At 42.2% G+C, this 26,619-nt stretch overlaps 1 protein-coding gene across 2 annotated transcripts in view; it reads right to left on the bottom strand.

Moving 5' to 3' along the window:
• The window catches only part of DTNA (dystrobrevin alpha), a 235,224-nt gene that overhangs the window by 187,483 nt on the left and 21,122 nt on the right, over nt 1–26,619 (bottom strand). The window lies entirely within an intron of this gene.

The following is a 26,619-nucleotide window of genomic DNA, read 5'->3' on the forward strand; positions in this document are numbered from 1 at the left end:
AAGCTTCTGCAGAGACTCATATCTGGATGCTTACAGCGCTTCTGCCTGTGCAGAGAGCTTTACTGAGGAATGGCTTATAACAAACAAACAAACCAACGAACAAAATATTTTACCAAATCTGAAACACAAGGCTTCTAAATGTCCGCTCTTAATAAATCTGTGGCTCCTTACAATAACAATGCATTGCAATGATGTTCAGAAGCCAGACTCTTCAGTAACTAGACTACTGACTAATGGCAGCATCTGAAGAGATTGAAGTGGCGAAAAAAGTCCTTCCACATAACGCAGAAAGTCAGTACCCCTACCGAAGACTTCAGGAAACATTTGCGTTGACACGAACCCCTGGCTCTTAATATCAGGCTTGTGAAGCAGCTCGTTTTTAATTTGTAAATGCCCGTTCAGTTGAATACTGCTGGCCATCAAGACTGCCTTATCTCAGACACGGGTGGGAATGGAACAAGCCACAAGACTCTATATATAACACATATGAATTATTGAACACTTTCAGTTGAAACTGGAAAATATCAATTGACAGTCACACCAATTCAAACAGAATAACACGGTAAATGTCTCTGGTCTACAGCCACCGGCCTTTGTCTGAGCTGCAGCTGAGATGGTTTCGTACCCAGGGATGCAGCCGAGCAAGCAGCGAGCACAGGTTGGCGCCGGGGGGAGCAAGGTCAAGCTGTGCCCAGAATCACTTCACTAAAAACATGGTTCATAAATGCCTTGCCAACGTCCTGTTTGATGAGGCATTACACTTTTCGGAGCACCGGTGTTGAGAGGCTGGACTGATTTAGTAGCAAAAGTAACCATGCGTTTACTTCAGGCCAACAAAGGAAACGGCTCAAAATCAGAAAGGCCTAAAGGGGTGTAAAAAAATCATCCAAAGCGCTGTATCTTAATGTGCATGAAGTAAGCCTGCACTTCACCTCCCGCCAGCTACCCTTCATGATGCTGTTTGATAATATAGATCTAAATTCATATGTTTGACAACATAACATTATATAAAGCTTGATAAAACACAGTAACTCCACAGCCATTTTCATGGTCAGTCCCACAGGCAGGAAGGCAAGAGCTCCTCTTAACCTAGAATCAGCTTGGGTTCATGGGCCTGGAAAAGTTATCAGCAACAAACAAATAGTAAAGAATAAACTAGCAGACAAGACGACTGCTGAAAAGTTGAAAGATTTATCTTGAATCGCTAACCTTTCTTACTGTTAGCAAAGCCAGACCTCAGTATGTTTAATGCCTGCCTTATAGAGTGCTTTAAAAACTCCAGCAAGGGAAAAAACATGCCATGGATTTCCTGCCCGAGAGGGGAGATGTCACTTCACTTCTCGTTTGCCTTGGGTCCTAAAACGCTGTATTGCTGATACAAGGGTTCAGGGAACGTGTCTATTATTAAGTTTTAGGAGCTGCAGTGAATTGCAGGAAGGCTGCCTGGCATTGCTTTCCGACGGAGCCACCTCTAACACCAGCTTAAAAGTCTTCCGGAGCAGAGAAAGTCACTGAGCCACAGTGCCTCCCATTCAAATGAAGCAATTTCATATAATGCAATAAGAACACCATACCTCAAATCCATTTTTTTTCCAATTGTATGTAAGGATGCCAGACTGGAAGGGCAGATAATCGCTAGAAGCAGAGGCCAAGCATTAACAGTAGGTCTTAAAAAGCACAGTGCTTTAGATTCTCGGAGAGACAAAAGAGAAAGAACAAAGAAAAGTCGGGTCTTTGTGGCTGAAGGCTCCTTTTTAATTAGGGAAACAAGGAAGGAAGGAAGGAAGGAAGAAGCTCCCCATAGAAGAAAGTGTGATGGACAAATGTGGTGATTCAGAAGTGAAGTCACAAACAGGAAGGATTAAGACTGAGCTGTTTCTAGGACTTGAACCTACCTCTAGAGAGTGCTTAAGGGTGGGGAAAAACAAAGGCAGGGAAATCCACAGAAGCATATCCACACTTTTATCTAAACTTGTGTATTTCCCTTACTAGATATGGGGAAAAAGAGATTGGGTTTTGGATCCTCTGAAAGCGTTTGCTTCTCTTGTCTCTCAAGAGGTTATTTATAAACCTAAGAGTATGTGGCGGGTGGAGCTTTGGAAAATAGGATGCTGGAAATCACTGGGAAACCTCGGATGTCAACATGGACAGCAGGATCCCAATCCCATGAATGGGACAGTCAGAGGTCATATGCCCAAAAACTGTGCCACATAAGCCAAAGGAAAAGACAGGTGTCCAGTTTCCTCAGATGAAGAGATGTGCAATAATACCAGTGTCTAACGTGCAACACAAAGTGTTCAGCTGGGAGATGTTTGCCACAGCTGTACTCTTTCTCCCTCAGCAGGGTCTGTTGCTTATAACCATCACCAAATGTAATAGATCAGGGACCTCTGTGGCATTAGATCTGAGATAGATGAATACATATTAATAGCAAGTTCGAGTGGAGGAGCAGGAGTTGGAGCTGGCATGGGAGCAGAGGGGGGAGCGGCAGGGAGGGGACAGTGATTTGGTACCAGTGACAAGCGTAAATATGTAACGTGTTTGGAGCCGTGTGACTTCCTACCCATTCCCAATTTAGCCCAGTGCCTAAGAGGCATGGTCTGTTCCTTCACGTTTAGCTATTTTTAATGTGCACAGAGTTTGCTCTTTGTCTTCCCTTGTCTGCCAGTGTCTTGAATTCGTGTCCTGGCAGTCTTAGGATTTGGGCTTACTGGGACAAGCAACATCTTCTACCCTACAGGCTCAGTCCTTCGAGGTCTTACTCAGAGTAATTCCTGTTCTTAGGAATGATCTCGTTAATCTCTGTAGATTATTTCCGCACGGGTTTGTTTGTGAGCAAGAGCTCTGAGTAGGGGAGTGCCGTTGCGCTGACAGGAACGCAGTTCCTGCCTGTCAGAGCGGATCCAGCACACCGGGTTTACTCCACATTATCCAATCTACACACCCATCCCCTCCCCAGGCTACCCCAGCCTTGCCTACTCAGCTACATGGCTACCCCGTGAGCCCCCTCCAACACGGTCCAACAGGTAGGGCTTGGCCCAGCTTTGACCCAAGCGACTCCCACTTACCACTTCTTTACTGGAAGAGATGGGAAACAGCTACTGAAGCTGGTGGGGACGGGGGGCTCTTGGTGGCACCCCCCAGCACCCACTGCCCTGCCACCCCCATGACGCAGCCTCTGCCACCTCTTGGGTACCTCTTGCTCTGGAAGGCAACCCAGAGGACTGAGATGGGCTTACGTGGGGCAGAACACTGCCCTGGCCCCCAGCACCAAGTCTGACAGCTCCAGGGAAATATATTCCAACTCCCCCCTCACCAAGTCTAATCCTCCTTCTGTTTTCAGGAGGCTCACTGGGTAATGGGAGGAGGCTCAGTCACTAAAAAAGTTCAGATGGGTTAGCTCCACTCTTTGCAAAATACATTCAAATTGCTTGAATTCTTGGTAGTAAATGGGGAACGTATTTGGTGCGTACGCCGTGAGCAATTCTGCAGCAACAGCGGATATTCTGTGTTGGTTTTTCTGGTTTTGTTTTTTACATTTCTGTGATTCAAGCTATGTGGGAAGAATGGAGAATGTCCATGGTCATACATCTAAGCTTCAGAAAAAAAATCATATTTTCAGTCAATCCATTCTACTGAATAATAATAATAAAAAAAAAATCCATTATTTACTTTTAAACATTTCTTTCTTTTTTTTTCCCAAGTCTTGTATTTATAGTTTGCTACAGTTTTTTGGGCAAACCCATAGTTTAAACCAGTTTTTATCATCATGTATAAGCATGTCTCATCTACAAGAGCCAGGACATAAAGGCTCTGGGGCTTTATTTTTCTGCACACAAAAAAGTAGGTACATTAATTATGAACAATTAAGCAAGTTATGAAAAATTCTGTGCACTTGTCTTGTTCTCTGCAAAATCAAGCCATTACTTACCAGACACATTTTCAAGTTTACTTGAAAAATACCTAAGAGGAGAACTAGAACAATTCTGCTTCCATTTATCTTTAATCCAAACACTAAATACAGGAAAAAGACTGCTCTTTTTGTTAGATGTCCAAATTGACCAGCAAAATTAAGATCTCTGAGATATAATAAAGAGAATTTTGTAGATAAGTGGTTTAATTTTACCATACTAAAAGGATAAGTATTTTTCTAAAAATAATTTTTTAACAAGACAGGTAAACTTAATCACACACAGTGCTGAGCCCTGGAAAAGTTTTTCCTGGCCCGATGGCGCTCATGGATAAATAAAAAGGTTGTATCGTCTACTAGTGGCTTGCTACCTGAAAACAGTCTGAACTTCAAAGGTTTGAAGTGACAGCTATAGTTCGTTAAAGTTGCCTGGTGAGCAGTGCACCTAATGAAGATTGTTTTCCTAAGGATTTATGATCCTTTGTTATTTACTCCTCCCAATGACAGTAATCCCCATTTCCTTTAAATTCTGATGACCTGTCCTACCCCTCAGAACATGAGTGTTGCCCACCTGCACTTTCAGCTTCCTTTAATGTACCATGCAACCAACCTGCACCACCATCTCCGCAATAATCCTTTCCATTTCCCCACGCCTCCGTGGTTGTCCTAATCAAGCACTCCTGCTCCCTTCCAAGCACCCTTTTGTACTTTCTCCCTGCTTGAGGCAAAAAAGCAGCAATCAGGTCATGCACCTGGTTCAGAGCTGTATGAGCTCAGCCAGCACACGTGGGAGCTGTTCCAAAAGGGAAATTTTGCCTGTCCTGTCCTTACTGGGGTGCTTTCTTGAATCTCACTTTACAAGAGTCAAGGAGAATCAGTATAGCTGAGACTTACTCCCCTAGGTTAAATTCAGCAGAAGGTGCCTCAGGAGTTCAAAGCTACTGGCTGTGGCCAGAAGTGTGAGACAAAAAAACATAGCAGGACTGTGGTTCCTTAGAAAGCCGAATTCAGAGGGAAAATAAAATAGACAAACTTACCACATGCCAGCTACAAAGATTCATGACACAGCCTTTGCTCTAGCAAAATATTCTCTTTGTCTCCTTGCTGGTAAGAACTCTCTACTGCTTTGAAGGCTTCATGTCTGCTCTAACCAAGTACACAAAAGGCAGTAAACACTGCTAATTAAGAGAGCTCACTGCAGCCTGTTCCTGAATAACTGAAACGTTTGTGAAAGTAAAGATTGCAACACCAAAATTTGTCTTGTCACAACTTTCTCCTGAAATTAATGTCCTTATTCCTGAAATTATGAAATGAATCGAGCATTTTTGTTATGGAATTGGCTCTGTTATCCTGTCTTGCTCCAGCACCTTGGTTTCATCACAGTGCTATATTCTGCACTGAAAAAGGTTTCCAGTAAGTTATTTCACAAAGATGCCACAAACGTTATGTATTTATATTTGCCTGGACAGACAACCACAGGCCTTTCATGGAAATTTGGCCAGTGCCTAAAGTGTGCGTGCAGGCAGACATGCATGTGGATGGAGTGACACACACACTTCTCTAAGAACTGGAAGACGATAATCTAGGAAACAGATTCTCTGTTCAGCTGAGCCAAAGGTAGGAACACTCCCCTTTCATTTATCCCACATACCACTGAAAAGCCCTCCTGCTCTAAAATTAAACTCACTTTATTCTATCCTCCAAACAAAAAACTTGGAGAAAAGAGAAATGTATTTCTTTTTTTTTTTTTTTTTTTTAAATTTCATAGCAAGAACACAGAAGGAGGCCTGGAAGTCTCAGAAACTGCTAATGAGAGCTGGAGCATTAACATATAGGCCGACAACACAAATCCCACCAGATCAGTTACGTAAAAGCAAGCAGCATCTGACTTGCTCTCTGAAATGCACCGGTGCTCTGGAGGGGCTGAGGGAGGTGTCTCTGCTACCCAGCCCTCTCCTCCCCGGCCCCCAGGCGCACACAGACCCCTCCGAAGCCTGGGGGAGTCTGGGTGCCGCCGGGGGTACAGGGGCAGAAGGGGAGGTTTGATCAGCCGGAGGGTCTGGGCTGGGGCGGGAGCAGGCGTGGTGAGACAGCCTGGGAGAAGCTTGTCCTACTGCTCCCTCTGCTGTACCCATCCTGTGGAGAAATCCCAAATGTCAGCGCGAGGAGCCGGGATAAGGGATGGCAGCTGTCAGAGAGCCATCTGCAGGCAGCACAGACCCAGATGGACTTGGGAAAGGGATAAAGTCAAAACGGATGAGGAGGAAGCCACCACCACCCCGTAAATGGTACAACAGGGATGTTTATACAATAAAATACCAAATCTCTTTTGCTCTGTACCTGCTAGTGTTACCCTTATGCTTCCAGAACAGTATAGGAACACAATGCCTCTCCTTGGGCATGATCCCCTCGCTTTTTAACACATATTTAGATAATGATCTCCTCTTAGGAGACGGATGGGTGTTGGGACAGCCGCAGAGGAAGGCCCGGGCAGGGCTGCCGGGGAGGCAATGCGGGCAGTGCACCGCAGGCAGCTCAGGAGGGGGGAAAACCCCCCACCCGTGAGTCACCTTAATGCCACTCCAAATTTAAACAACGTGAAGCATAGGCAAAGAAAGCAGAAAGGGGAAAAATGGCTTATGGATGTGGAGTCAATCATGTGGGAATTACCAATCTGATTGTCGCAGAGGTTTTTTTAGCCTGCAACCACCTGAACACAGCTCCAGCCAATAATTCCATCTTGTACACTTATTTCTGAGGGCCGAGAAATTGGCAGCACTGGATACCACCTATAAAAGACATCTGCAGCTGCCACGAAAGCATTTATTTAAACATAGGGAAAACCTGCACCCCAAGAAAAACACATACTTTCAAACACTCAAAACATTACAATGTGCTTTTTTCAATCTCTAGAGCAGTATTTCAGTTACTCCATACTTTCCTTTTAGCCCTGATTTATGGAAACCCAAACTAGAGTAGAAACCACCTCGAAGGAAGAAATCCCTCTCAAGCACTTTTCCCTGAGAACGTGCGGGCTCATCAGAATAGGGAGGAACCACCGATGAGAAGAATCAGCACCTTCAGGAAAAGTGGACGCTTTCCATAATAAAAGAGGTGATGCAAGTCTGAAAGGCTGGAATGCAACCTTAGGTCTTTGAAAGACTGGCCATACACTCATCTTAAACCTTCTGGAGAATTTCAGGAACTTTACACAACTTTTACTAGAAACAAAACAACAAAAACCTTCCTAATAGCTAGATGAGATTAAAAAAAAATAATCAGTGAATTACAGAAAGGCAATGTGAACAGATCAACTGCATTCCTTTTTTTCTCTATGCCCCAAGTATTACTTCCTTTTATATTATAGAACATCTACCAGCTAATGAAAATACTGGAAGCTTGACTTTATGATATAACATGGTGATAAAGTGAATTACATTTAAATGTCAATGGGATCTATGGAACAGAGCAAATTTGGAAGAAACTCCTTCAGTAATTTTGAAGTTGTGAATAATTAGCATAGCATTTTCAAATGCATTTGGTCATGACCTAATTCTGCTCTACATTCTTCAATTTTAGTTTTTGCAAAGCTATACAAGCCATGCAATACTACAGTAGCATTAGAACGAGTGCTGCAGCAGTATTAAATCCTGCTGAAAAATCTCACCCCTTAATGAGTGGCTCCAGTAAAGGAATAGGACATGACAATTTGGGGCAGAATCCAGCCCATTCTTTTCAAAGGCAGTACTCCAGATTTACATAAATGCAAACAACTGAAGTTTCGCCTCAGGACTGACACAATGTACCTAACTCACACCTGCCCAATTTACAGGGAAGAAGCTGGAATGGAGCTGAAAATATAAACTAAACTAACAACTTCCACAGGAAAACTAAGATATTGAAAAATACTTTATTTGTAGTAATCCAGTAATAACTACAAAGTATTCTGATGTGTGAAGTGTCATGACAAACAGCCCGCAAATATACAGTGTGTATGGAACAGAGACCAAGCACAGGTCTGGACATAACCTACTCACTGTCAGATACCACAAAGCTGCTTTGAATAAACACACTCATTAGTATAGCACCTCCTCCCATCTCTCTGAAATCATCATGTTTATCCCCAAATAAAATACATTTTTTTTTTTGCTTTGTTCAGAGTAGCTTATGCTTTATCTAAGATCCTCAGACATCACAGTGTAAATTATTTGTATTTCTTGCTACAAAAAGTCTTGCTCCAGGACTTTGTGACTGAACACTAACTACCTGAGGGAAATCAAATTAACAGCAGCTGAGACAGAACTATTAAAGGCATGTTTTCCCCTATGTACAGTAGTCTGTTAACATATCCACAGGCACCAAGAGGGTGAGGATAAAGCAAGGACATTTCTCTGCACCATCACTATCTTTCACATTGCTGTCTATTTTTGTGAAGGAGCCATGGACGTAGCGATATTGATAGGCACTGGGGTTCTTCCAGCATGCAGATTTTACAGCCACGCACACTATGAAGACACTCGCTTCCAAAATAAACCAAGCATGCTTTTGGCTTAAGCCTACAGAGGTAACCGCAAGCTCGTTTCTGGTTGTGAGCATAATGATGCAAGGAAGAGGTGCACCAAAAGCCTGCCTCCCCCGCCCTCTCTCCCCCTGCACTCAGGAGGCACCATCCAGCCTTCAGAGAAGGGGAAGGGTTTGGGATGGCACCCGGCCTTCCTGCACATCCTGCCAGGGCAAGATGCTCACGAAGGAGCTGTACTCACTCCCTGCATTAACTCCTCCTGAGCAATGAGGGAGATGACGACTCTCCTGTTGCCAGAGAAGGGCAAAGACACATTATCAAAACGCTCGGGATGACTGGGACGGCTTTTGTCACTGGGAATCCCGCTCAGAAATGTGGGGTCACAGGGTACTCGTGTCACAGAGACCACCACACCGTGCCCGTGTTGACCAGGCATCACGCAAGGGGTGAATATGGCAGGGGCAGCACAGACTTGTGGTTAAACACCACGCTAGTAGTGGTAGGAGACTTGATCTGGTCTCAGCTCTGCCACAGATTTGGTTTGGGAATTTGGGAATTTTTGAATTTACTTCCTCCCTCCCACTTTTTCTCTGTTTTGTCTACCTAGCCTTCAGTGGTTGTTTCTAGGTGCTTAGGGCAACCAAACTTTGAGCTGGGACCTCCTAGCACTACCGCAACTAAAATACTGAAAATTCTTTATGAAGCATTTTTATTCCATGTAGTAAATGGAAAAAATAACTAAGTCAAAGAAGAAAAAACGCATCTTCCTTCAAAAGCCTCTTTAATCAGCCTCAGAATCTGAATCAATGCCGAGCACAAAGATGTAAATTTGGCTTAATGAAAACTGAATAGACCAAAAAACAACAAAAGAAGTCTCTTTACAAAAGGTATGGATTCGACCCAGCCAGTAAATAATTAAAGCTCCTCTCTGTTCCCTTCCACGTTCTATTTTAAGGCTTTTCATTATATGGGATCAAAGTCAGCTCGAGTTGGAGAGAGTTAGACAAATCCATCATGGAGACAGGACGAATGTATGATCTCATCCCCTGTGACAGCAGCCCGACGGTACCACCTGTTTGAACTCCAGCTCATACCACTTCTGATGACACTGGCAATGTCAAGCATACCGCTCGAAATTCAAGGGGCTGTGCAGAACCTCTCTCCACCTAAGCAAACAAAATGAAAAGAACTGCAAATCTGGCATCAGGAATGCTACAGGCAGACAGGGCTGCAAAAAGAGCCACAGAAAGGGTTCAGGCCCCAGAGGCTTAAAACTGCCAGGAGCCTCGGGACATCAGCTGTATGAAGAAGGATTTTTATTTGCAGAGGAAGCAAATGAGAAGGGAGATGATGAAAGTAGGATAGCTGTATAAAAGAATGTCAATAGTAAAAAGAAGGGAAACAAAACATTCTTATTTATTTTCTCATCATAGAAGAAAAAGAATACATTGCAGCTGAAAGACAAAATAATTAACAAGATATGGAAGAAAAGTTAAACAGGGAATTTAGAACTGACAGGCAAATTTGAAAGAGATTAAGGAAAATTCTGTTCTACCTTTTTAATCTTAAAGCACAGTTTACCCTGTGGAGCTGTCTGCAGCATAATATAATTGGGACCAAAAAGGACTATTAAAAAAAAAAAATTCATTAGATTATTAATGAATTCTTGCATGTTCCCATTAGGAAGTCATTTGTTTTAAAAAGAAAGAATACAATCCTTAATGAACCTTGCTTTTTTTAAGCAACAGAAGATAAACATTTATACTTCCTGACACAAGTAATGATTAAATGTCAGGGATTAAGACATTCCCCTTAAGGGGAATCCCCAAGGATTAAGAAAATCCCCCTTTTGTCACATTATTCCATAACTTTTGACTGGCCAGTTCCTGAGCACTGTCAGGAACCATGTTCTGGGACAGATCCAACACACCAATGTTTGGTTAACACTAAAGTTCAATCAAGAGATTTCTGCCTAAAACTTTTGTTTCGGAAAAAAAGATTACAGCCTTGGGAGTGTACCATAAAACTCTGCTTTCTAAACCATTTTTTGCTCTGACTGCCAGTACCTAGCAGCACTTGAAGGCAGCAAGTATACATCAACTCTACTTGCTTTGGTGTGTAAAAACACTTTGGCCTAGATTCAGGTCAAGATACATTATTTCACTTCTTTGAGCTGCTTGACATGTTCAACACAAACTTGACTTCTGGTCTGCCACTGCATTAAGAGTATTTGCAGTTCTAGGAGTTGCAGGGTATGCTGGCTGATGAAACTTGCCACTACACCATGATACAAGAGTGAAATTGTTACAGATATCAAAAACATCTCATTGCTGTGAAATTTATGCAATTCATTTCTCGGAGTCTACTAAAATGAAAACAAAGCAGCAGTTTAGCACATCACTAGCTGAAAGAGCCATTTCAAAACATGCTCTAGATTAAGACTGCATAGCAGGACCTTCCCCCCCCCCCCCCCCCCCCCCCCCCCCCCCCCCGTGAGTAAATGCACCCTGGGGATGAGTAGAAGCTCCAAACAGCAATGTTCTCCTGGGTGACCTCATTAGCATCTGAACATCATCTTTAACTGTGTGATTCTCCTGTTTACTTTGAAACGGTTCTTTAATCAAATTCTTAAAATTATTTTCATTTGGTACCAGACAGATAAATAAACCCATATTATTCTGGCCCAACAGCTCTTTAAATGAAGAAGAAAAAAAAAAATCCTGCAATAAAAAAATTAGAATGGAAAGGTTTTGATGCTTTATGTGGGAGTTGGCTGTATGCAGAATTGAACTGTGTTTTCCTGGTTTAGCTGAACTAAGCTGTACTGACAAGAGCATGCTGAATTAGATCCGGTTGTAACCTGAGGTGAACCTGCAGGATAAACCTTACGTCATTGTATTGCTGCAGTTCTTTCTTTTTTCTGTGAGCAAATGTGGCTCACTTCCCTCAGTCTCTGAAATGCCATAACGGGTAAGCAGGCCATGGGGTAGAAGTCTAAACACAGCATGTTTAGATTTATTCATTTCAGGCCTTTGGGAATGGAACTGAGCTTCTAGGGGAGTCTGAAGACTACAAAGGCATGAGGGAGGCAAAAGTGAAAATCTTTTGAAGATAATGGGTGGTATTAGAATAAACCCTGTGTTGAAAGACATTCACCCACATTTCTGATTTGGACCTTCAGATTTTTGCCTATCCAGAGCAAAACAGCCCCATGCCTCTCCCCCCCAGAGGTGTGTAAGGACATCTTGCTTTGCATTGTGAGGTAACTGAAACTAACCGGTGATGATGCTAAACCCTTTGTGGCTACAGTATGTTAAAAAATACTTAATTTCTACAGTACTGTTCACACAACTCTCTAGTGTAAGATACAACTCTCTTCCAAGAGACTGACGATTCCTCAGCATGAAGGACAACGAGGACATAGGCTACTTGGCACGGCAATCCCCTCTGCCAAATTTCCACAACAGTATCATCGCTTCAGAGACATAACCGAGCAGGTAATACTGCTTCTTACATTCGACCTCATGGCCAGACCTTCAAAGCATGCTCTGTGTTCCCCCTTCAGATATGCTTCTGAGCATGAAGCTACTTTCTGTTTGCCAAAGCCAGCTGGAAGCCTCGCTGGCACGAGGGCACATAACCCTGTATTGTTTCTGTACCTGACAGCTCCTTTCTCTGTTAGCATTATCCCTGACGTTCTGTGGCATGGCTCATCACACAGGAGCCCTCCCTGGATTCATCTGTATGAAAACAAGAAAAGCAAGTCCATTTGCAGTTGCATTAGTTATGTAATAGATAGACCCCTCCACCATCACACAAGCTCTTTGCCCACAGAGCCCTGGAAGGAGGCCTCTCCCTGCTCAGTGGGAGCGATAGGACACTATGACAATGATTCAGTACATAGGTTTGGAAAGGAGAGGAAGAAAATCGTTCAACGTACACTGCTACTGACTGCAAAACCTGGATTGCAATCCATGGGACAATACATGTTCTGCCTTCGTCATAAAACAAGACGCTGGCAAAGAGGGGTGGGGCAGCAAGGAGCGGGGATGCAGCCGGTCCGGGATAAGCCTCCGGCCACTAAACACATTTACACATAATAACCACCCCTCAGAACTAGAAATTCTCTTGCTCCAAATTGTTAGGGATGATATCCCAGGTGTCTTCTTTACTTGAAAAATGTTTTTCCTTTCCTTTTACACTGGCAGTGGACAACATAGAGTCCGAGGACCTTCTGCATCATCAGGAATTACCTTGCTACTTTAGGTTTCTCCCTCCTAAGAGTTATGGTGCTAAATGTTATTTTCCAACCCTGCATAACCTTTTTTTTTTTTAAATAAATTCAGGTACATAACCTGATAATGATTTTTCTCATGTATATTCAAGCTCATATGCAATGGAAATGTTCTGGAGACACCATGATTTTGCTTAATAATAATATAAATCTCTATATAATTTCATCACTTCAGGCCTTGAATAACTGGAAATCCTCCTCCTACATAATTTGTCATGATTTCCTCTGTATGAGTTCAATATAAGAAGTGCATAGCTAAATTATGCAGGACTATAAACTTTTACTGTTTGTAAGACAGAAGGACCTGAAAAATAAAGCAGGTTTAATAGAAACATAGAGAAGTCCAACACAGAGCTGAGAAAAAGATGATTTATAATTTGTCCTTTAGGTGGACAGGTTTACTCATATTTAATTAGTATAAATAGAAGTAAATCTGAGAATATACTGTCATTCCTTAGGACATATGGAAACCAAGAGCTGGCAGAACTCATTATGAAGCAGCTATATGAACAAACATAAACATAATACATAGAAAGGTCGATTTATATCAAGAGATCACCTATCTCTATTTCCTTAGTTTCCCCTCTTGGAACAGCAGAGGATGCACCCACATGGCTCACTGATACCACTTGCACACAATCTGGAGCATTAGGTATCCACAGCAAGCATACATTATTTCTTTCGTTGCCTACCAGGAGGTTCATCACTAGTCTACCCATTATGCCTTTCGGTAGTTTGTATTCTCCTTCTCTTGGAGCAGTCTCACATTACCCATGCTGCCTTTTCCTACTCTCAGTGCAAAAATCAGAAGGGAAATAAAATTCATCAATCCTCTACTTGGCTTATTAAATCTCTCTCATGCCATCCATCATTCCTTGTGGCCCTTCAACTCGAGCTCTTAGCCCACTACTTGCAGGGCTCTTTAATCCTTCAGATTTCTGTCTGGATGGCTATGGGGCAGATCCCCACCACAATGTGCACAACCCCTGGCCTCTTTTTCCAGTCCCTGATAAGAATCTATGCTCTCACTTGTGGTCTCCTACCTCTGCTGAAAGAGCAAAAAGCCTTTTACAAGGTCACATACATACCTTTAGTCAGGTGTTCTTTGACTTACAATGAAAACCACAGGATAGCACAAATGAACCTAGGGTTCATGATGTAAGGCACTGTTGTTATAAACTATAATTAGAAACAACAAGAAATGGGGATGAAAGTGGATTCATTAGCAGATGTCAGCTTTTCAGCATACTCCAAGCAGGTGCATTTGGACATTCTTGTTGCTGTACCTCATGTGAATTAGTTTGCAGCTCCCTTGCACTGTTCCTCCATTAGGCGTGTGAGTGAAGCACAGAAACAATTTGTTTTATCACCTCCACTCTCACAAAAGAATTAAATTAAAAATAGCAACAAGGCATCGCATTTAACAGGGCAGTAAAATAGAACCGTAACGACCGCAGGCTCGCTCCTTCCCTTCTATAGCAAATCCTACAATCGGAGGGAGACTGCAACTCTGCTTGGGATCCTTCTACCAGATTTTGCCCTGAGAAGGGGTTTATTGAGAGGGAAGTCACTGTGGGATAAGTGCCAAAACCCAGGCCTGTCGTCCCCAGGCCATTTGGCTGGAGGGGCTGATAATCTGCTTTGCTGTTCCATCATGCCAGCAGCCCTTTTCCATGGTGATGCTCTTCTAGAAACACCTGCCAGCCAAGCACCATGGGGCTCTGTTTTCTCGAGAAGGCTCTTCAACGTATAGGAACTTCACTGTAAACCTAATACAGGTTGGTTTTTTAAAACTTTGGCTTTCCCATGGGTGGACAGTGGTACCAATACCCACAGTTTGCCCATTCCTTTGTTACCATACACGATGCTGCAAGTCTGCACCACAGGACACTAAGGAACTAGCAAAATAGCAGATGATTTGCACTGCTGAAATCCATCTGACACAACTAAATTTTTTCAAAACCAATGGGTAAGTCATGGTTTGGGCCTGGTCGGCAGCCAACCACCATACAGCCACCCTCTCTCCCTTCTCTTCCAGCAATAAGAAGGGACAGAGAGACAAGCTTGGGGTTTGAGATCGGACTGGGATGGGGAAAAAAATCACCCTTTATGGGCAGAAGCAAAAGGCAGACTCGTTAGGGGAAGAAAAAAAGAACATACATTTATTACAGACACTAACAACACCTATCAGAGTAGGACAGTGAGAAGCACTGCCACATCTTGAGAACACCTTCCCCCAACCCCTCTCTTCTTCCCGGGCTCAGCTCTGCTCCCGATATCTCTACCTCCTCCCCCAGGGGCGCAGGGGCAGGGAATGGGGGGTGCAGTCAGTGCTGCCGCTTTCTTCATCTTCAGTGGGGGGAGCTTCTGGAACTTGTTCCCCCTGCTCCATCGTGGTCCCCCTCTCACAGGAGACAGTCCTCCACAAACTTTCTCCGATGTGAGTCCCTCCCATGGACCACAGCGTTCCCCACACTGCTCCGTTGTGGGTCACCAACTTTCTCCAACTGGATTCCCTCCCACGGCTGCAGCCCTTCCCGAGCTGCTCCGGTGTGGGACTCCCCCACGTGCTGCAATCCTCCCAGCACTGAATTACAGCAGTGGGGGCTGCCTCTTCCCCCGGCCTTCTTCAGGCATAGCACCTTGATCATCCAGGCAAAAAAATACAGGCCATAAATCAGCATCTGCTCCACTATAGATCTCCATGGGTGGCGGGGGGGGCCTCCCTGCCGTCTCCCCACAGGATACAGGGGGGTCTCTGCCCCGGCACACCTCCCCCCTCCTTTTTTCCTCCGTTCCTCCACTGACCTTGGTGTTCACGCAGCTGCAGCAACTCCTCCTCACAAGTCCCACTGCTCCTCACCACGTCCCTTCTTAAATACGTTATCGCAGAGGCGCAGCCGATTGGCTCAATTTCCCAAACAGAAGTGGAGCTGACTTGGAGCTGGGGGAGCTTCGAGAAGCTTCTCACAGGGGACCGCCCCTATAGCCCCCTCCCCTGCCACCAAAAAACTCCACCACTCACTCAACCCAGGACAGGGAATCAATCAGGTCCCTGCAAAACTGCAAACATTAATCTAAGCTTAAAAAAAAAAAAAGCATGCGACTACAAATGTCATACAAACATCATTGTGCAACAATTCTTTTTAAGCAAATATTGCAGTAATACTAGAAGAAGGAAAAATTTTGTCTGCGGTATGCCAGTAATACCCAGATAATAAGATGCCTCAGTTGGCCCCTAAGGTGCATGAACCTTTGTTCACTGTTGGATTTCCAAAATGCATAAAAATACTTACCTGCATATCTTAAATTACTGTCAGATTTAAGGTGCAGGCAACTAGGGATAAAACAAAAGGGATGGTGACAATCTGGATAGGAACTTGGTGTTTTCATTTGAATGCTTTATGCTTAATAATATATTTGGCCCCTGGTATTTGAGGGGTTTCTCTACAGAACACTCATAAAATAATGGCAGTAAATCCTACAAGAAATGTATGTGTGTCATTTCCATCAATGTTACTGGATTTATAGGTGAAGTGAGATTCACCCTTGGTTCACAAATCTGGCACAAAGGCCCTTTGCGTCCTGGAAGACAATGAATGTGCGAAGGAAGATCAAGGATGGAGGAGCTACTCAGGGGGGACTCCTCTACAGTCTTTCGCACAGCGCTGGGGAGATGTTTGCCAGCTGCAAAGAGGCTGTCATATTGGAAGATTTAGGAGGAAGGTAAAGGAAAGGATCATGGGACCCAGCCATGGACACAAAGGCCGACCCCAACCGTGAAAAGCAGCTGTGGGAGAGCCAACCTGAAGTGATAAATCTCTTCTAGTCCTTGGTCAGTGATCTGCTCAGTCTTACTACGCACACGTTCGTCACACAGGAGCGGTCACCCTCTCTGAAAATTTCACACTAAGGGTAGGAAAACCAGTTAACATACTTCCTATAGTTTTATGCACAAATGCCTAGAGCTTTTCCATCTAATGCAGACATAAATTAAACTTCAGTAACTGTGAATTTTGTTAATGGAAAAAAAACATGAAACAACACAAATTTTCCTAGTGCTTCTGTCACATGCAGAGTAAGCACTGTTGTGAAAGCTGTGTGCTCAGGATGTGTTAATTGCCAGGTCCCAGGAGCATTCCCTTTAGCCTACTCCACATCTTGCTATATGACAGCCTTTACTACAGTGTGATGAGAGTCACTGACCTGTATTTTGATGGTAGATTATTACAGTTTAAGTTTATAACATAATCATTAAGTATAAGGTCATTTCTTAATAAAATTCTGCCGTGGTTTACTGCGATTCTGCACCAGTAATAAATATTTACTTACCCTTAAATTACTCTGAAAAATACTTTTTATACGATTAAGCCAGGTCCCTTTCACTAGAACACAAGAATTTTTCACTCAAAAGATAATGAAGATGGCAATTAGAGATTTATCTGTATCCTATATCCTAAAACCTTCTTAGCTGCTATTTATTAAAAAAAATATTTAGAACAAGCCAACAAACACTGCAAATCCAGCCCTTTAGTGCTCTGCTTTACATCTCTGTTGGACAAACAGCACCAGGACATGAAAGCCATTAACTTCTTTTGTTGAGGGTCACTGCATTTATGACATGATAGAGGTACCAGCAGAAGGAGTCATATACACTTAATTGTGAAGGCTATTTGCACATAAAATAACCAAAATGGTCAAACTAAAATAGCTTGCCAAACTCTAGCTATAGTGTGATCATTGCCACACAACTATCCAGAACTTGCATGTTAACTTGCTAGTAACAGTTCAGAATAGTTTTCAAACTCATAGAAGTTTAGAAAGAACAGATGAGTAGGTAACAAAATTGGTTTTTCTATCTGAAAGTGTGACACTTCATTAGTATGTAAGAGAATTAATTTATCCCTTTGCTAAAAACAGGCGTGCTTTCCTTTATACACTCAAGTTGGCAATTGCTTTTATTGTTCCACTAAGCTGTTCTACAATACTCAAGAAGAATTTTCCTGGGGCAAACTAAGAGAGCAAATTACTTTAAAAGCATTTTTTCCTTGAACCATTTTGCACTTCAGATTTCAGATAAACATGCCTTCACAATTGCTATTCTCAACTTGAACCTTTTCCTTACACCTCCAGTGATGTCACTGTCCTGGATCTTAATTTCTTACTGCTGTGAGGTCACAAATTTTTTTATCACCTGACTTCACCACAGGATCTAACTGAAGATCAAGACATGTCATCAGAACATGATAGCTATGTGTCCTGGTTAGAAATCTCAGCTCTGTACAGACATATTTCTGCTGCCTTTGTTGACTTTTTGCTATTTTCTCTGAGCTATTAAATCATTCATCTGCCAACATAAATGTAGTGTTCATCATATAAATCAGCAAAGTCACCATTTTCAAAGCATATATTCAAAGACAAATTCATATAATGCCTCTATATGAATAATTAAACCTGCATAGCAAAATACACAATATACCACAGGGGTGGTAGTATATGGTATGACTTACACTGAAAGTAAACACTGAGTGGTGCAGTATTCCAGCCTACTCTCTGCTAGGATACTTTGTACTGTAAGGCTTCCATTTTGATTTACAAAGGCAATTCCTTCTTCTTACCTCAGTTGATACAATTCCAAAAGCGAGGTTCATCTCAACAAACCTATCTATTATAGTGCCTTAGAAAACTTACTTTCTCTATATTCATCTTTGCTTTCCATGCAGAGCAACTACTTCATACCTTCATATTTTCAAAGGCATTTAACCTAGACCTATCTCTTGGCAAGAAGTCTACAGGTTTGAGTGAGTCAACATTAAGGCAGAACTAAATACTCCCAAAATATCCAATAAGTATTTTTACCTTTTCAGCACGGATCCTGTTAAGACTGTTCAACATATGGAATTTCCATATGTCCTGCTCACCCAGACGCCAATGAGAATAAAGGGGACAAAAGACTAATTTGTCAGGGTTTCATTTACTATATGAATTTTACACCTGGTCAGTTATACCACATAAAGTAAACCTAACCGTTTCATGCATTTTGCACAGTCAGCTTTATCAGATAAAGTCTGAAGATCCAATTAAAATTTTAAAAGAACAATTACCTTTTAAAAAACAGTTCCAGTTAACAAAGGCGACAGTCTGATCATTCAGTGACAGCAAGATCATATTCTAGGTAAAAAGAGCCTGAGCAGCTAAGCTATGGAAAAGCCTGTTCAACATTTGATTGTAGTTCTTGTAATATATTCACAGTAACCTTAGCAGTGCCAATTAGCACAAATATTGGGTCAAAACCCAAAAGCCTGATTCAGTTTTGACTTTCATTTTATTCCATTTAACGGAATAAAATGACACACTGGCTCTTGAAAAGGAGCTAAGAAAGTATATTAAGATTTGTTATCTCAGAAGACACTGTCTCCCTTCTATTACCCGGCTTTTGAGAGTAACCTGGCAAAGACTGAAGAAGTTAGGATGCCGAGTTTTTCTTATCTGTATCATCTTTATGATCTTCTTTTGTCTTGTTGCTCTGGTACGGCTTCCCTAGATACTTAGACAGGAACACTGAATATACCAAAACAATAGGAGATGTCATTTGCAGTTTTTTCATTGACTTCAAACGACTGATAAGCCGGCCAGTTAAGATTCAGGTATTTCAAGAAGTGAGAGATGCTGTTAAGCAGAGGGCAGAGTCTTACTCTCTGCACTGCAGGTATTTATTTTGTCCTCCATAAAGTAGATGCCGCAACTACAGAACGTATTCTGTAAAATCAAGTTCTATTTATGCTCTTGCCCACATTTAACCTCAGTTAGAAAACATTCCCTTTTCAAAATCCTTGAGTTCTATTGGAAATGTTTCCTAGGGAAATACTATCATATGAAACAGAGTCACTTCCTGGGAAAAGAATGGCAGATTCTTAATAAAACTGATGAACTTTAAAGCTTTTAGAACAAGGTCTCTATCCTAACCTGCTATACCAGCTCACATCCAGGGTGAGACATCATGGCTGAGCCTTTGTCCAAAGCAGAAGAGTGAGTGTTGTGAACTGGAATTTTATAAGAAATTCAGCAGAAAGAGGGCTGGGAGTTAGGACAAGGTCAGTACAACACAGGCTTGTCCAAGACTAGGAGAAAGAGAAAACAGATGGATGCTAGAAGCATGCAAGCCACCTGAAAGTTGTTCACGCGATCTAAACTTTGCAAGGAAATTGATGATGACAAATTTCAAAGCAGAAGGAGGAAAAAGAGACTTGCTCAGAGTTCTGTCGAGTAGAGCCACTTCAATACATACATACTTACAACATGACATTGTAAAGTTGCACAGTTTAAATCAGATTTTATTCCTGCATGCAGAATCCAGCTACAGCAAACCTGATGCATGTTATTTCCACTTAAGAGTTATTTTTTTCATTCAGCTGATACCCATTGAAAATAGGTTTAAAGTGCAGTTAGGTGAATGTCTGATGAATTTTGACATATCATATGCTAAGCTACTGTCCCTTATCTGAGGTAACAAAGATCATCTGAATGCAAAGCAGAACGGTGTATCTCAAACCACCAGCTTGTACCATGCATCTGTGATGAGTGGCGAGTGCTCTTCATCTATTTCAGGCAGAAATAACAGGTAGCCCAAGCCAACACTGACTTTGGTTAAAAGTAAAGTTTGCACTGAAACAACCTAGGGAAGCTCACATCAGGAGTTTACCTACATTGGAAAATGGTAAGTTCTTCAGCTGTCTGGAGTATTCTACCAATCCTCTAGATAAACTAGAAAACTCCAATCAAAATCAACGTCTACACAAGGTTTTACCTTACTTTAACTCCGCCTGCTTACATTCAGACAGTGAAACCATCCTCTCTCTGTAAAGTGGCCTAGGAAATCAACTTTCAGCTCACATGAAGTTTTTAGCTGTTGTTTGTAATTACTTCTTTAGCTCTCGAAAAGACGTGTTGCTCTAAAATGAACCAATTAATTTTAGTAGTTTTATTGCCTTACTTCTACTAAACACAGGCCAAATTTACAAGCCTGCAGAGGCTAATTTTTACCCCTTCATATGCACATACAGTAGTAGAAAATAAACAAGACACATTTTCAGGGTTCAAAGCCTACGTTTTGAAGCAAGATCATGGGAAAATGCACAGAATACAGCAGTTGGCGCAATGAGGTGAAGTTAATAAAGGAAAAAAGAATATCAGGAAATTAGTATATTTCTTGACACCAGAGCTATTACGCTCTGGAACATTTTCCTGAGGGAAGTGGTGGGAGCTCCATTACTTTGACTATTTAAAATTAGACCAACAAAAAAGCAGTGAATGTATGGCACAATATAGAATAAGTCTATATAGGAAGGGCCATGAAGTAGATAACTAATAAGTCTTTCCAACAGATATGAATCATACAAGCACAGTTGTGGCTTGACATTGGGGTTTCTATGCGTGGATGGTAACACAGACCGATAGGCTCTCACATGGTACTAGTCGGTAATGGTTGGAAGAACCAACTCTGCATATGCAATAAACCATAAATACACATGTTATTAGAGTATCTGCCTAAACTCTACAGAGACTTCATGTAACAATGATGCTTTACTTACAGTCCCTGCTCCCCCAAACAAGAAAAGCAATGCCAGCTTCATTATTGCATGCACACTCATTTTGCTGAGACAGAACTTCCTTAGCCGAGAGAACATATTGGAGCTAATTTATGAACTGAGTGTTTTCTGTATAACCAGAGGTAAGAATTTTTGGTCACAGGTTACACCATGTTTTACTCGAGTTCAATTCATTCTCTACTCAAAGGCATATTTAAGACAAACATTTGATCTTTTGAGTATGAGTTCAACATTTTCACATAGGAATTGAGGGAAAGAAAGAAACACAGAGCCTTTTTATTTGATTCTTCTGTTTTCCGATATTTTCTCTAGTACTGTTGATAGGCAAGTGTTATTTGAACTAATCTGTCCAGGCCAAGCTGTTTGACCCAAGCACTTTGTTGCAGCTACGTGACATTCCACCATGAAAAGAGTTGTGCCATAACAGCAACGTGCTGCTCAGCGTACAGACCAGGGATTAAACATTGACCACTACAGCAATACTTTGCAAATCAAAAGAGGGGAGAAGTAACAGTTTAAACCAATATACAGGATGGTATCTGAGGTAAATCTGAACATGATGTGCCTTAACGTTGTTGAAAAGCAAGATCGGCCAAAACAAAGGCACTTTTTCTCAAGGACCACAGAAAGTGAAACTTACTATGGTGCATATTTTGTGCTTTTATAAAATAACCACAAATTTGCAAACAATGTATCAAAGAACAAAGGTAGTAATTTTCCTCAAACTGTCCAGGAATTAGGGAGAACAGGACACTACGTTAAAATATTTTTAAGTCTTGCATTTCACCATTTTTGGAAAAAGTATGCTCGTGAAAAAAAATTACATGTTTCATCAAAGAAATTGTCATTAGAACAGGCTGAGGATGGTCCATCACACCTGGTGTCTTGACAGAAAGTAGCTTAACCATCAAGCGAAGAGGAGCAACAAGTACTTTGGAAACAATCTGTTTCCTTTGCAGGCAGGTTATTTTGTCTTCCAAGTTTCTTTCCGAAGAGTCTAAGCTCTCTGTGGGATATTATTTTTCAACCACCATCAGTGGCTATGTCTGGGTGTCACTGTTCAAACGATTTCATGATCAGAAAATGATACATTCGCGTCTGGTACTGAATTCAGCTACATAGTGATGCACAGACATTGCTGTGGATGCAATCTAGGATAAACCACAAAATTTTGGTTTTCTTTCTCACAGGAAAACACATACCAGCATATAGTAACTAAAAATAGTCTTTTCCTTTTTATGCTCTCACAGTAGCACAAGAAAACTGAAATAACATTTAAATCACTACTACACCAAGGTTATTTACCCACATTTTTTTCTTAAGACTTTGGTGGAAATCCCCCTCAATGCAAACAGGGATAGTAGATCAGCCAGGTAGGTCTGAAAAAGTAATTCACCTTGATCTGGATCTCCCATCTGGCTCTTTTTTAACACAGGTATTTTGGGGTTTTTTAAATCAATTCATACTGCCACCAGAAAAGCAAAAAAAAAAATAGTATGGCTATTGATTTATTTTGAGATTAAAGAAAACAGACACATCATTAGATTTAGGATGGTGATGTCATGGGACTGTATTTATATGTCTCAAAAAATTTACATTTATTATAAATAAAATCCATTAGAGGACCTTCAAACCATCTTGGTCAGTGGACCTAGATTCATAATTCAAACACTTCCAGACCCAGAACTCAATGACTCCTCACTTAGGGCACTGGCCAAAGTAGATCCAGTTCTTTCATCTAACTACTACAAAAAGTCACGGCATAGAGAATTTAGACTTGGTGTAGCTACCTACCTTTGGAGATAGTCAGCTGAAGTACCATTTTTAACGTGCATACGTAGCACAGTCAGTGAAACTGTAAATATTACTACTGTCTAAAAGTACTTTTATTTGCAGTGAAAATTGTATGAATTGTTCCTATTTTTCCACTTTTGAAAATATCTGCCTTTGAAACATAGTTCATGTTTTTCCTCCTTCTCTCTTTAACTACTGTGACTGAAGGAGTAGTATTAAAATAAAGGAAGACAGAAGGCAAAACAAAAGGGGAAAAATCTGGAAAGACACAAAATGAAAAAAAACCAAACTCATTTCTTAATGCCCTGTCCCCCCAAAGGGGGACTGCTAAACTCTCAGAATATCCTTCACCACAGAAGAAAAGCTGTGGCTGACTGCCAGGAACTGCCGAAGAGAGTGTTTTGTTGTTTTCCTGCAGCTCTGGGAGCTGGGGCCTTGGGATGCTGGGCTGGTGACCAAATCGATAGGGTAGTCCTGAAGGGGAAATTAGTGGGGAGGTAGAGTGAGGTGAGGAGGAGGGTGAGGATGGGAAGGTGTGATCATCAGAGGCTCTCACCAGCTGGTGGAGTCCTTGAAGGCCCACCTTCAGTTGAGCTGTGGACTTCTGCTATACACACAAGCACATCAGGACAACTTTACCCATGCAAGATACTGAGTCCCTCTATGAGATCTAAACAATTCCTTTGCCATAGCAGGACCTGAAGATACCTCAGCATTTCCTAGTACTGTGTCTGATGTCATTTTTATGCTAAAGAAGACAAGAAAACGTCCCAGGTATCAACACCAGGCCTGTACAAAGCAAAGAGAAAGTACAGAATGGGTGAAAACAAGTGAAATCTCAGGCCAGATCAGCCTGACCAAAGTGGCATAACCCACTGACTTCAGCCAGCCATGTGAGATGGTCACAAAAGTGGCAGAAAAATCTGAGTGATTAACACCACAAACTGTATTGCTTATACGTTACTAACCTTGCATATTTTGCTATTATGAGCTGGAAAGCACAGGGAAACTTTTAGTGTCGGAAGCACTGGTAGCTTTCTCATACTTGCAATTCTGATTTTGATTATCTGATTATAGCATTTTCTGACATGAACAGCTTCCAAGATACTGATTCCAGGATCACTCACACTCACTTTGTTTTATCAACGTGAGTAATCCCATGATGTTCAGTGCAGTTACTTCCATTCATAAGGACACACAACTAGTAAGTGACTGTAGGATCAGGGCCTTTGGGTTGTGAATAGTCATTGGATTCTCTGTCATTAACAAGTCATTGATAAACTGCAGTTTCCTTCACATCTGACAGAGGGCTGCTAAGGTACATATATATCACTGACATTTTTCTGTTACAACTTTTTAAAATGCAGAATCTGATTCAAAAGGCAATCAATAGCAATCCAGTTGCAAGCACCTCTAATGAAGCGCAGCAGAAACAATTTCGTGTTAGATTTTCACCTAAAAAGGTCTCACAAAAACTATTTCTCAGCTCCATTTTATCTGCTCAAATAGAAGATCAAGGTGTTTATTTATCCCAGGCTCTGAGCCGGGGAAGATGCACACAGGCACTCAACCTCACACACAGCAAGAAACTCCACTGGGTTGCATAGGTCATTTCTTTGCATAAAGTTATTGCTGTCATAGACTGTCCTACTCACATCTATACTTCAAGTATGTATTTCTACTATTCTGATTATTATAATTAATTATAGGTGAAATGAAAATTATAACTATAAATTCTTAAGAGTATTTCCAAAAGGAATTTTAAAAACATTTTTTAAAATTGAAAGCCTCTGCTAGGAAACCATGCTGATCTATCTGCTATATTTTTAACTCATGTTTGTGAATAATGATGGATTGCTAGCAGTGATATGGGTCAAGTCTAGTGCAAACTTTTCTACACCGCTCTGACCATGCACAGCAGCTCTCACTGTTCCCTGACTCCTAATCCATCCTCAGCAAAGTCTTGAAGTCACAGTAGATTCATATTTTGTCAAATATTGAAGAATTTCATTAATTAGAAATACTCTTCCTTCTGCTGTGGGAGCTAAAGATAAAGGCAGAATGTATCCTAGCACATCAGTTGACTGAGCCTGTTTTAGCTTTTCTTTCTTGAATAAATTTTCCAAACACGCTTAGAATTATAGAATCATTAAGATCATCAAGTCCACCCATTAACCTAAGACTTCCAAGTCCACCACTAAACCACGTCCCCAAGTGTCACATCTACACATCTTTTAAATACCTCCAGGGATTGTCAATACTCAGTCACTTCCCTGGGTGGCCTGTTCCAATGCTCGACAAACCTTTTGGCAAAGAAATTTTTCCTAATATCCAATCTAAAGCTCTCCTGGCACAACTTGAGGCCATTTCTGCTCATCCTATCACTTGTTACTTGGGAAAAGAGACTGACACCCACCTCACTACAACCTCCTTGGAGAGAACGATAAGGTCTCCCCTGAGCCTCCTCCTCTCCAGGCTAAACCACCCCAGTTCCCTCAGCCGCTCCTCACAGGATTTGTGCTCTAAACCCTTCACCAGCTTTGCTGCCCTTCTCTGGATGCGCTCCAGCACCTCAGTGTCTGTCTTGCAGTGAGGGGCCCCAAACTGAACACAGTATTCGATGTGCAGCCTCACCAGGGCTGAGTACAGGGGGACGATCCCTTCCCTAGTCCTGCTGGCCACACTATTGCTGACACAAGCCAGGGTGCCACTGGCCCTCTTGGCCACCTGGGCACACTGCTGGCTCGTATTCAGCCAGCTGTCAGCCAACACCCCCAGGTCCTTTTCCGCTGGGCAGCTCTCCAGCCGCTCTGCCCCAAGCCTGTAGCGTTGCAGGGGGTTGTTGTGACCCAGGTGCAGGACCCGGCACTTGCTCTTGTTGAACCTCATACAATTGGCCTCGGCCCATCGATCCAGCCAGTCCAGATCCCTCTGTAGATCCTTCCTTCTCTCGAGCAGATCAACACTCCCGCCCAACTTGGTGTAGTCTGCAAACTTACTGAGGGTGCACCTGATCCCCTCATCCGGATCACTGATAAAGATATTAAACAGAACTGGCCCCAGTGATGAGCCCTGGGGAAAACCACTTGTGACCAGCCACCAACTGGATCCATCTCCATTCACCACAACTCTTTGGGCCCAGCCATCCAGCCAGTTTTTTACCCAGTGAAGAGTGCACCCATCTAAGCCATGAGCAGCCAGTTGCTCCAGGAGAATGCTGTGGGAAATGGTGTCAAAGGCTTTACTAAAATGCAGGCAAACAACTTCCACATTTTTTTCCCTCATTCACTAAGCAGGTTATCTTGTCATAGAAGGAGATCAGGTTAGTCAAACAGGACCTTCCTTTCATAAACCCATGCTGACTGGACCTGATCACCTGGCTGTCCTGTACGTGCAGTGTAATGGCACTCAAGATGAGCTGCTTTATAACCTTCCCGAGCACTGAGGTCCGACTGACAGGCCTGTGGTTCCCCAGATCCTCCTTCCAGCC

Source organism: Tyto alba, unplaced genomic scaffold, assembly GCF_018691265.1.
Source record: "Tyto alba isolate M040663 unplaced genomic scaffold, T.alba_DEE_v4.0 Super-Scaffold_27, whole genome shotgun sequence".
NCBI classification, from domain to species: domain Eukaryota; kingdom Metazoa; phylum Chordata; class Aves; order Strigiformes; family Tytonidae; genus Tyto; species Tyto alba.